Source organism: Sinocyclocheilus rhinocerous, unplaced genomic scaffold, assembly GCF_001515625.1.
Source record: "Sinocyclocheilus rhinocerous isolate Xijiao unplaced genomic scaffold, SAMN03320098_v1.1 scaffold1683, whole genome shotgun sequence".
In the NCBI taxonomy this organism is placed as follows: Eukaryota; Metazoa; Chordata; class Actinopteri; order Cypriniformes; family Cyprinidae; genus Sinocyclocheilus; species Sinocyclocheilus rhinocerous.
This window is the reverse complement of record NW_015656581.1, coordinates 383,754-396,219: the sequence shown is the minus strand read 5'-3', so window position 1 is coordinate 396,219 and position 12,466 is coordinate 383,754. Positions and strand designations below refer to the sequence as shown.

General features: G+C 37.1%; 1 protein-coding gene across 1 annotated transcript in view; it reads right to left on the bottom strand.

Moving 5' to 3' along the window:
• Positions 1-4,972: 4,972 nt before the first annotated feature.
• The window catches only part of LOC107720168 (autophagy protein 5), a 33,027-nt gene continuing 25,533 nt past the window's right edge, over positions 4,973-12,466 (bottom strand). Inside the window, exon 7 of the mRNA XM_016527801.1 lies at positions 4,973-6,358. The gene's annotated coding sequence lies outside the window, so the exon portion shown is untranslated. The remainder of the gene's footprint in view (positions 6,359-12,466) is intronic.

Genomic DNA, 12,466 nt, shown 5'->3' with positions numbered 1-12,466 from the left:
AACACTAGATATAGTAACGGTAGATATAGTGCGATAAAGTGTAAAAAGGATATTTAGCAATCTATCAACCTTTAAAGAGTTTTTTTTTTTCATTATGACTTCATGACAATTATTTCCATTAAACGTTAATTTATATAAGACCTAGCAAAATACAATTTGTAAAATGTATTTGCAATTACGTGCAATAGAAAACAGCCACAAATAAATTCAATTTAGAAAATATGGAATGGTTCTGATTCTTAGGTACTTCAAAATACAACAAACTATCCTCGACGGTGCTTTGCGGGCAGCTCTGGGGGAAAAGTTAGTAACACAGCAACCCCACGATTACAAGATGCTTCATTTGCACTTCCGATGAATAGATCCATGACTAGGCAGACAATCTGTGCTAATTTGATTTTAAATGTTATAAATTTATGTAGCAAATTGACACAATTACATAATATATTTTGAGGCAAAGGTCAAAGATTAAAGGTAATTTAACCAACAGTTTTAATAACTGAAGAATATGTAAAAGTATGGTATTTGGGGTAAAACACTAGATATAGTAACGCTATATCTCTATATTTTGAAGAGATCAAAATCTATTATCAGTGTAAATGACTGTGTGTCTAACTGTATGACCATGCAGGTTAAAACAAGAATCCATTTCAAAATATTTTCTATTAAATGAAAATCTGTCAGAGCCGCATTTAGCCTACTGATACAAACTTTGCTTTGAATAATCACTTCAAAAGAAATCCAGAAAGTAATACAAGTGTAAAGAATTGAATCTTGGCTGTGAAACCTGACTGTCAGAGTGGGATGTTTACAATGTGTTTTCATTGTTAAGCAGATGTGGTAATACAATGCTTATGCAGTTCTGGCTGATCCGTGTCCTCTTCCTAATCCAGTTCTGAGAAAAAGTTAGTAACACAGCAACCCCACGATTACAAGATGCTTCATTTGCACTTCCGATGAATAGATCCATGACTAGGCAGACAAAAGAAGCAGTCACCAAATCCAAAGTGTAAAATTCCACACCACACAAATCATGACACTCTTAGTAATACCACCACAACAGGCCTATAAATATATCACACTATACACATACACACTACGTCACTACAATAATGAAAAGCATATGAAGAGATCAAAATCTATTATCAGTGTAAATGATTGTGTGTCTGTATGACCATGCAGGTTAAAACAAGAATCCATTTCAAAATATTTTCTATTAAATGAAATCTGTCAGAGCCGCATTTAGCCTACTGATACAAACTTTGCTTTGAATAATCACTTCAAAAGAAATCCAGAAAGTAATACAAGTGTAAAGAATTGAATCTTGGCTGTGAAATCTGATTGTCAGAATGGGATGTTTACAATGTGTTTTCATTGTTAAGCAGATGTGGTAATACAATGCTTATGCAGTTCTGGCTGATCCGTGTCCTCTTCCTAATCCAGTTCTGAGAACGCTGACTGTATCAAATGGAATCCCTTTCAGCTCTACCCAAATTGTACATTTATAGGCCCCATGTGAGCATGTGGATTATATGATAATTGGCTTTCTTCATTTCCCGCTGTAAGATGATGTCAGAATCACTGAAGCTAAAAGGGGAAACACACAGTTACAGAAACAAGCTTGCTTTCAGAACATCAGCAAAAGTGAATTAACAGAACAGCAAGTCAGAATCTACTGACGAGGTCATACTGTTCAAACCTATAAGAGTATAAACATAAAAAGTCAGCATAGGCTTCTTGGAAAAAAAGGAGCCTCTACCTGCATTTTTGGAAAAACATAAAAAACAACATAAAAAATGTTTTCTTTTACATAAAAAATAACTGCAGTTTCCAGCTTAAATGAACACTAATGGCAGTAAACACTTTCATTTCTTTAAAACACAAATTATGACTACAGGGGCAGAATACTGATTAATAGGTTTAGTGTATTGTCTTCATTTATGCCCCCAATTTTATTTTATGTTTTTTAAGCAGCCCAGAAAAGAATGAATGCCCTGTGTTATGAACATTGACATGTAAAACTTGTCTTGCATATTTGGTTCACCCCAAAATGGGCCACTGGTAGTCAAGTCAAGTCATGTCAAATCACCTTTATTTATACAGGGCTTTTAACAATACAAATTGTGTCAAAGCAGCTTTACACTATCAAAATAGGAAAATAGTGTGTGTCAATGCAAAAGGACAATAGTAAACACTCAATTTTCAGTTAAAGGCAGTTCATCATTGAATTCAGTGATGTCATCATCCAGCTCAGTTCAGTTTAAATATTATCTGTGCAATCAAGTCAACGATATCGCTGGAAATTAAGTGTCCCCAACTAAGCAAGCCAGAGGCGACAGTGGCAAGGGACTCCATCAGTGACAGAATGGAGAAAAAAACCTTGGGAGAACCAGGCTCAGTCGGGGGGCCAGTTCTCCTCTGGCCAGACGAAACCAGCAGTTCAATTCCAGGCTGCAGCAAAGTCACATTGGGCAGGCCAGATGAACCAGCAGGTTGATCCATGCTGCAGCAAAGTTAGATTGTGCAGAGGACTGATCTGGTTCCGTGGTCTTGTCCCGATGGCCGTCTAGGAGACAAGGTCTTCACTGGGTATTTGCACACTGTCACTTAACTTCTGCTGCTTGAATTCATGAAGTAAGGATCACTATTAAATTAATATTAGCCACAGAAGAGGGGGCAGCTTTTGCAATAAATAATTCAAAATAAATAAACTGCAGCAATTAACATTTTGGCAGAACCTCTATTAAATTACATGCTATTTTGTTTAGTTGTCTGTTCAGAATCTTGGGAGAATAATGATCTCTATTTGAAAAAAAGATCAAATAAAATAAGTGATTCTCAATTCATCCAGAATCGTACAGCTCTGCTCCTGTGTGTGACTGACTGTTTCTCCCATGACATACAGTGATGGGCAAATGGTACTTTCGAGGCCTGACACAGGGGTGTAGCCATCATTTCAGAAGTGATGGGGACAGAAATGTCAAATAATACTTAATACATAATACTTTTTTTGGGTCTAATTTTGACAGGTTTTATTAATATTATTATCATCATCATCATATCTCTTACTTTTAATTGACTGAGAAATCAAATACACTGCTGGAAAATAACCAATCATTTGTATTCTATAACATTTTTCCTATATTTTTTTTGTTGTTTGTTCCTCGGTGATCACCCCCCTCCCTCCACTCAGCAGCTCAGTTCCAGGTGTACTTTGGGTACGAGAAGGCCGTTCTGATCGAACAGAGGGGAAAGTTGTCTTCTGACACCTCATATAACTTAACAGGGCCTGGCTGAGTTATGGCTTTTGAGTTGTACTTTTATATCCCAATCAGCAAGAGTAGGGGAGTGGACGACACAAGAGTAATGTGGATAAAGTCTGTACAACTGGATGAAAAACACATATGAGAGAGCTGAAGGAGACATGAACCCTGTCCGCTTCCTCATTAAATTAACTTCAAAGCGGGTTCACTGCCTAAAACGGTCAAGTCTTCACCTACTTCCCATGGAGGAAACCAAGAAATTAAGGAAATTAAGAAACGAGTAAAAAAAAAAAAAAAGCAGTACACTTTTTACCGCTCTTACGACATGCATCAGAACAAATGTCTGAAGGAGAGATGACAGAGGAAGACGCAGAGGAGAGTGGCTCCTCTGATCTTTTAAGTGACGGGTTTACTGGAATCAGCGAGTGGGTCTAGGATAGCTCTTTATTTAATGAACACATGAAGAGTGCTCGGCTTCACTTTGATGTCCACTCCGCCGCCACCACAGGAGAGACCGCCTCCCAACCCTTCTTCCTGCGTGCCTGAGAAAACTAATGGCACTCGCCCCTGCCCCCCAGCTGAAGACCACGACACTGGATGAGACTGAACTCTAGGCCAAAAAATAAAACTGACTTAAAACGTCAAATAAAACTTCTTTACAGTTGTGAACAACAGAGAATTATGAATTCAGAGCTATTGTTTTGCAACCTTCAGATCTTGAGTATTATTTTCATACATCTTGGTAATCTACAAAATGTTAACATTTTGCCATTAATATCACAAAGAATCTGGAATGAAAAGAATCAAACCTCTGATTATGCGTAGATCAGCATGTAGATTTTCTAAATGCAAAGAATACCTACGACATTTGCCAAAATGTGAAGTATACAACAGTATACAAGTATCCCACAATGCAAGGCACTCGGCCAAACTGTCTATTTTCACTGTGACTAATGAACCGAATGTACGTGGCCACACATGACAGGTGTGGGGAAAAAAACGAGATATTATGGCCATGAATTAAGAATTTATTACTAATGACTTAATTTGCTAGTTTTAGTTGTACTAGTTTGTTCACTAATTTTAGTTAAGATTGTGGACACAATTTAATTACATAAAAATAAGGGGAAAAGTGTAGAACGGCCAAAATTGAACTAAAATAATGGAACAAATTAGTAACACAAGTTAATAAATCGGTCGAACGAATTTGTAATTTGTGGTCACAATACCTTTCATGAAATGAAAATGCTATGAGTTAACGCTTTTTAGCTACAACAGACATCTCTGATTTTTTTTTTTTTTCAGTATCTCCTTCCTGCGATAAAACAGCAGCAGCAAAATATCTTTTCTGTACTGCAAAGTACATCCAAGTGAAACAGATGATCAAAAAAGAATCTGGATGGAGGCAGATGTGAATTTGGACTTGTTGTCGATAGGAAAGGGGTGGATTTAAGCAGACTACATGATTAGAGAAGTCTGTCCTTTTACTGGAAGATTTTCACATTTCGATTAAAACTTGTGAGGTCAAAGTAAAAAAGAAAGAAAGAAAGAAACAGCTAAATTGTTTACAATAAGACCAATAATACACATTTTATAGAATGCATAGGGTGAATTTTCATTTCACTCAGAAAAAATGAAAGGACAGCCAACACTGCATAGCTATAAAATATTGTTTTAATTAAATGCATTTTGAATTAATCTAGCAAAGACAGTTTAGCAATCACCGCAATTAAAATAACGCAAGAAACTGCACATTTGAACCATGTTATTATCATTTTAACCGTGTTATTAGTAGTGAGGAGTTGCAGCATCTTTATTTCTGTAATTATTCAGAATCATACAAGGAATGATCTAAACATCTTAAAGTTTGTACACAAACAGCACTGTCTCAAGAACAGTCTGCCGAGAAGTCGCCTGGTGGTGGCGTAAGCTCTGCGGTTTTGCCCGCTGTCTCTCTGTCTCGGTCTGGGGTAAAACACTCACCGATTCCTCTAAACGAATAATCACTCTCAGCTGTGTGTCGTCTGCAGCACTGATCTACAGTCCCCACATCCCCCTAAACACAGACAGCCAGTCTGCCTACAGGTTGTAAATAAATGAGGGGAAAAAATACTGTAAGATTAATTTGTTGGAAACAGTGTGATATGATCATGTATTTGTATGGCCTCTGACTTACTTTTTACACGATACATACCCATTTCAAAGATCAAATATTTGCTCTAAATGAATAAAAAAAAAATTCCAAACACCCCCCCCCCTAGAAGAAAGTAAACCATATCTTTAACAGTGTCCGGGAAAGAGAGCTTCAGTTGTGCTATATCCCACCAAAATATGTCTGGGACTGTGACTAATCAGCTCGCGGCATCATCACCTCCACTGAGCTGTGACCCCCTACACGGCTGCCAAAACCAGACACTGACACATTTAATCCAGTGAATGAAGTCACCAATATTTGTCCCTCAAGTCCCAAAGTCATCGTTATTCCTGCTTTAGGTTTTATGCAAAAAAATCCATCTTCATTTTACACCCCATGGCAGTCGTGTAGTACGTATAGCAGTTTAGTGGCCTTATTAAACACCAATCAGGATTCCTCCTAATAATTACCAGATCTGAGAGTCTAAGCGTACGATACTCACAAATTAGAGAGTGGGAACGGGAGTGTCAAAGAGTTAATGTGGGAGTACAATCACATCAAGCTTGTGCAAATGTATGAATGTAAGAATTTTAAAGGCAGCAAGAACACGGGACCCATCTGAGAGCTCTAAATGAACCAAGTAGTTTTGAGAGCGTCTCCTTCATGTGAAGTGCGCAGGATTCTGATGTTTAATGACCATCGCTCGGATAAGGCCACTGCAGGGATGAGAATGAGAAAACGGGAAGAAACGGTGTGCCATCAGAACGTTTCTGCAAATCTTTTATCCCTAATTCTCCATCACCAGACGACTGGATCCTCTGGAATCAGTCACTTGGTGCTGGGATGATGCTGATGTGGAGAAAGTTGTCTGGGTGGCTCAAGTGTTCGCTCAACCACTGGATGGGTGTTTCCAGCAGTGGTTCAATGCCGTGAATCATAACTTGGAATCTCTTTGGCTCGTCTGGAATTAGTGTGAAATAGAGAAAAGGACAGAATTATACATCAAGGGAAATACTATTCAAGTCAAGTTTCTATGTTTTATGATACGTGATAAAAACTTGAATATACAAGAGTTGCACAGTGCTGCTTTCATGTATAACAATGTAACTCGCTGCTTACCTATCATAGTACGATGCATTGTTAAGAGAAATACTTCGATTTTTTTTTTCATTGTTTTTCTATATGTATAGAGGTTTAATTAAATCGCAGGTTCCCTCTTACGTCATACTCCTGGGTTCCACCAGGGTAATGAGGCACTTTTATTTTCTTGACAAACTAAAAGACATAGAATTAAATTCGTATGTATATGGAATGAAAGATATACTGTAGATTACACTGCATCTTAGCTTGCTCATTTTGCTCAAGCGCAAGATCTATTTAGGTCTGCATGCCATACAACACGCTTCTAACCACAGATCGAGAGCTGTTGTTCCAACCACACAACTTTGCAATGCTGTTTGTGAATGTTTATTGGAACTATGGTTTCAGGAAAAATAGAATCGTTGAACTATGTTGGTAATGACAAAACTTATGTTTTTGGAAATGCACCCTGATTATGAGAAGCTTCATATAAGGGGACATATAAGCTCACTTGGTTCTACAAAATGTAAATGCTTGCATTGTATTAATATAATTCTATAGAATTATAATATAATTTATTTCTGGAATAAATCTTTGTTAACATTGGTATTCAAGAAAATTTTTAAAATGCTGCTCCCAGTTACCCATAATTTGTAATAACCCCTAGAATATAAACATACTTTTTACATTTTGATGGGAGAATTGTGGCCAAGAGATGGTCAAAGACCCAGAAAACCCCTGGTATGTGTAACATTTATTAGTTGTTGCCACTAATTACATGATTGGATACTCCAGGAACGCTACAAAGCCATGCAAGCATGACATTTATTAATTAAATGTATTATATTTCACTACCTGCACAGCATACATTACAACTAAACCTATATTACAACTGGCATTTATATTTTGGTATGATCTTGGTTTTGAACTGGTATGTTTGGAATTCCTAGTTCTTAAGATGTTACAATATTTGAAAGATATTCATTACCAGTCAAAACTGAAAATGTACTCACCCTCAGGCCATCAAAGATGTAGATGAGTTATTTTTATTTGTTTTATTATTTTACACAGGAACAGTGATTGGGTGCCATCAGAATGAGAGTCTAAACATCTGATAAAAACACAATAATCCACACAACTCCAGTCATCAATACACATCACGTGCTTCCAGCAAGATGTTTTTAACTTCAAACTCTTGTTTCTGGCTAATATACGTGTCCTCTATCCATAATACTGTCAGTGGGTTTTGACTTTTTCTCTAGAGGAAGCATTATTATGGATTATGGACTCAAATTTTAGCCAGGATTATTTGTGGATTATTATGTTTTTATCAGCTCTTTGAACTCTCATTCTGACGGCACCCATTCACTGGAGAGAATCCAATGGTGAGCAAGTGATGTAATGCTAAACTTCCCCAAAACTGTTAAAATGAAGAAACAAACTCATGTACATCTTGGATGGTCTGAGAGTAAGTAAATGTTTAGCAAATTTTCATATTTTGGTGAACTATTCCTTTTAGACCACGAGAAACATAAATTCTGAACTTTTGACTGGTAATGTCATTTTAAGAATAATTTTCAGAATATTCAGAAATATAGGTCTTTTTTTGACATTTTAATGCTATTCCATGAAATGTGGAAACTACATAACCAGATATTGTGAGCGGTTCTATTTTCAGAGGAACCACAGCATGATAATTACTGCTATTCTCCACTACTTTATCATCTCCTGCACAGAACAAATTAACCAAGTTCATGCTGCGTAGCTAGTTACATATGACTGGAAAATTGAAGGAAACGCTAGAGGCAGTAACATTACCCTGTTGACCCATGGAGGTTAAATGGCTAATGCAGTTGGAGGGAAGGAGTTTCAGTTTGACAGCAAGTGATGGTTCAGGCATCAGCATGTGCGCTGGATGACCTTCTCACACTGCTGAACTGAATTGTGACCTACTGGATCATTTGCATATTAGCACATACAGAAAGTAATTGCTGTTTGGCCCTTGAAAACTTTCAGAAAAACAACACAGAATCTCACTGCATGCATCACCTTATGAAGAATCCTAAAGTTTCACTGTAGGACACAAAAAGCGCAAGTAAACACTCTCTCTCAAACACACACAAAAGCAATTCATCATGTCCACTCAACTTACTCCATTTATCATGAGTCTGATGAGTTTAGCTCAGGGCTGGAGAGGTTGGGGACGCAGATAACGTGGGTGCAGGAAGGAACTTCTCATAATAATGCATTCTTTTGTTTATTAAATGAGTGGTCAAAAAGGCATGGCCTCAGCTTTCCCTCTGACCGCTGTCAGCTCAATTATCTTTAACTAGATTCATGCATCATTTGCGCTTTCATTAGGCATAGCTGTCAATAAGGTCAAAAATACAAGTATTTTTCTATTTCTGCATGAAACAAGTAAATCTCTCCACCTTTCAACTAAGGAAAGGGTTTGGAGAAGATATTTAAACCTTACTGGATACCCTGTTTTTTTTTTTTTTTTGTGACTTACATATTAAAAAAATAAAAAAAATAATAATAATAATAATAATAATCATATTATACATTTTTAATAGCAAATCCAATCTGGCCACTATCGGATATCTATCTATGCATTTATTTATTTATTTCATTACATATTTTTCTTTCTGATATTACCTACTGACATTTTGCATTTTGTATGTAATTTGTGATATATCAAAATATCTTGTTCACACTTTTCACTGGAGGAAAAGTTATTATGAATTATTTTGGCCAAAACTGAAGGTTTAAAGTTAAAATGTCTTGATGGATTTCTTTCTTCTAAACACACAGCTTTCCACTTCACAAGACGTTAAATAATGGACTGGAATCATTACTTGGGGATTATTGTCTGCGTGTAGCGTGCCAGGGTTGCCAGGTTTTCACAACAAAACCCGCCCAATTGCTACTCAAAACTAGCCCAATCGCGTTTCGAGGGGGGTCCACCGGTAAAAATCGCATTCCAGGGGGTAAAATACACTGTAGCGTGCCAGCTTGATGCTTCCTCTGAAGACTGCTTAGATGTGTTCGACTTGAAGCAGCGCTGCTAGACCAATCGGTGTGTGTCATAAAAGTACTGCGAGAGCTATTAGAGAGCGGACGTCTCCTTATGCTTTCCCTCGCCGTACTTTGATGTCATACACCGATCGATCTTCAAGTCGAACACACCTCTTTACTCTCGCGTGTCACGTGACCGAGTGTAATCGTAGCCTCTGCGATTGAAAAATCGCGTTTTTTCAAACCGCAATATTATCGCAAATGCAATTAATCGTTCAGCCCTAATTAATAATAATAATAATATAATTTGTTTTTTTTATTTAGTTTAGTTGTTGTCATTCTTATTATTATGGTTACATGACCCAAAAAGTTCCATGAACCATGTTAGTGAATAACAGCCCATTTAATAAAATAAACTTAACGAGAAACAAATGAGCGTTTTGGCAGGTGTTCATTGTACGTGTTCTTTGGTGACAGTTGTAGATGTTAATTAGTTTTCTGGGTAAGTCAGCCTGGTCTTTTGCGCAACAGGATAAAATTGAAACCCATGCCTCGCATAAATACCAAGAAGATTGAAGCAGCAAACACACTGGGGCGGAGTTCTAGTAAGCTCATATGACTAAACATGATGACCATTTCAAACACTTCCATGAACAAAACATCAACGTGATAACGGAGCTGACTTGAAGCCAGTTTAAGCTGCAGGGCTATTGGAATTCTTAAAAAAAAATCATGATAGAGTTTGAAGATATCTAAAAACCTTTATATGATATCTAAAAACCTGAACACAGCTCTGACCTTGATTATTTAATTGTTAACGGTCCAACTGGACAAAAACACCTCAAAGAGAGGACTAAACAATCAGCTGACCCTGATTTTGAAGTCACAGTAATAGTGTAAGCAGAAGAAGTAGCTCATTCCTTGAAGTCCTCTGTTTGTGTGTCTGCCCCCGTGGAGTTTGTAGGGGTGTAAGGTGGGTGCGTCCCCAGTGTAACTCTCAGAATGACTCTCAGAATGAGGGGAATTCAAACAACACAAACTCATATAGTAAATGAACACAACTTGCTTTCTTCCGGCAGTTATAACGAACGCCCACAGAAAAGCCCTAGCATGGGTCGGCTCTTGACCTCTGCCACCTTGGAGTATTTCACTCAACCAAAACCAACGTCTTTCAAAGCTGGTAGTGAAAAAAACGTATATTTCATCAATCCTCGTATTATCTTCTTTGCTGATAAACTATTTATATCTGCTGTCGTGACCTTGCCGTTGCTAGTGCCATACTTTACTGTTTGAACTAGAGGGTTGCACTTGGTGCCTATGCACCTTTGGCTTCTAGCACGTTAGAGACTTTCTAATAGACATAAAGATAACGGTTGGAGGAAGGCAGGAGAAAGCATTTTAGAACAGGGAGCTGCTTGGAAAAAGTTACCCCCAGCACTAAGACACCATTCATTTTTAAATATGTGGCCGTAAACCTTTAAAACTGCTAAAAAAAAAAAAAAAACTTTTAAAGGGATAGTCCACCTGACAACAAAAAGAAGATATTTTGTTCGTTGTTGTCTGGAGTCCAACATTCTGTGAAATATCTTTGTGTTCGACAGACGTAAGAAATTCATACAGATTTGGAACGACATGAGGGTTATTTTCATATTTGGGTAAAATATCCCTTTAATAATACTATTACATGCCTTTTGTCACGGGTTTCTGTAACAATATCCTGTGCAGGTTTTTTTTTTTTCTTCTTCTAATTATTTTAAAGAGACAGAATACGTAACCGGAAATCACATGAAAACAAAGGGCTGTCAAATTTAATTAATCGTGATTAATCGCATCCTAAATAAAAGTTTGTATTTACATAATATGTGTACTGTGTACAGCGTCGGCGCCACGGGGGGGCCTGAGGGGGCCCGGCCCGGCCACCTCGGTCACTGTGCCCCCTCACCTCTGGTGCCGTCTCCGTAGTGGGCGCCCTGATTTTAGTCGGTGAGGCAAGGTACTGCCCCGGGAAGGTCTCCCAGGCTGTTAAATACACAGATTAAAAGTACGATGGATAATTAAAACAAAAATCAGGCGTGTGTATTTATAACATCAATTACTAGGCCTACATTCTTTTTTTTTTCAGAAATGGAGGTGACTTAAAATGTTATTGTGTGTTTGTAATTTTAATATTTTTATCTATAGGCCTATACAGCAAAACTACAGAGCTTCCAGTAGGTTATTTTACGGAGCTGTAAAAACAGGAATCTCCGACCGCATGCAATCTTTGACGAACACCCAATTCATATATCAAACTAGGCTATATGTTATTAAATTGTACATAGGCTATATATCAAATTATTTTATTTACAAGTTTCATGTTTGTGTTATCCCGTTTTTTCACCCGTTGCATCTGAAAATTACTTTCGGAATTTAATTTTTTTTCAAAGCAGCCCCAACCCCAAAGTGCGGCCCCCCAATAAATTGTGCCTGCCCCCTCACTTTGTGCACTCTGGCGCCGACCCTGACTGTGTATATTTATATGTATATATAAATACACACACACATGTATATATTTAAGAAATATATGTAATATATATTTATAATGCATAATATAAATCATATTTAAATATGTATATATATATACACATACAAATATTTCTTAATTAAGAATATTTTTATATTCATATATAATATAAATCATATTAAATATATATACACATGTAAATATTTCTTAAATATATACATGTATGTGTGTGTATTTATGATAACAATAAGGGATGGAATGGTTCGCGGAAAAAAATCGAACCGTACAGTTCTCCACACACGGTTCGGCACGCGCTAGGACCGCGGTTCAACTTAAATCTAGCAACGCATCTGTAATATATGGTTTGCTATAAATAACACTTAAAACAAATAGGGTTCAGCTAATATATGTTCTGAATGCGCATTCTGGCTTCCCAATACATTACAACAACAGCGATGAAAAAAAAAA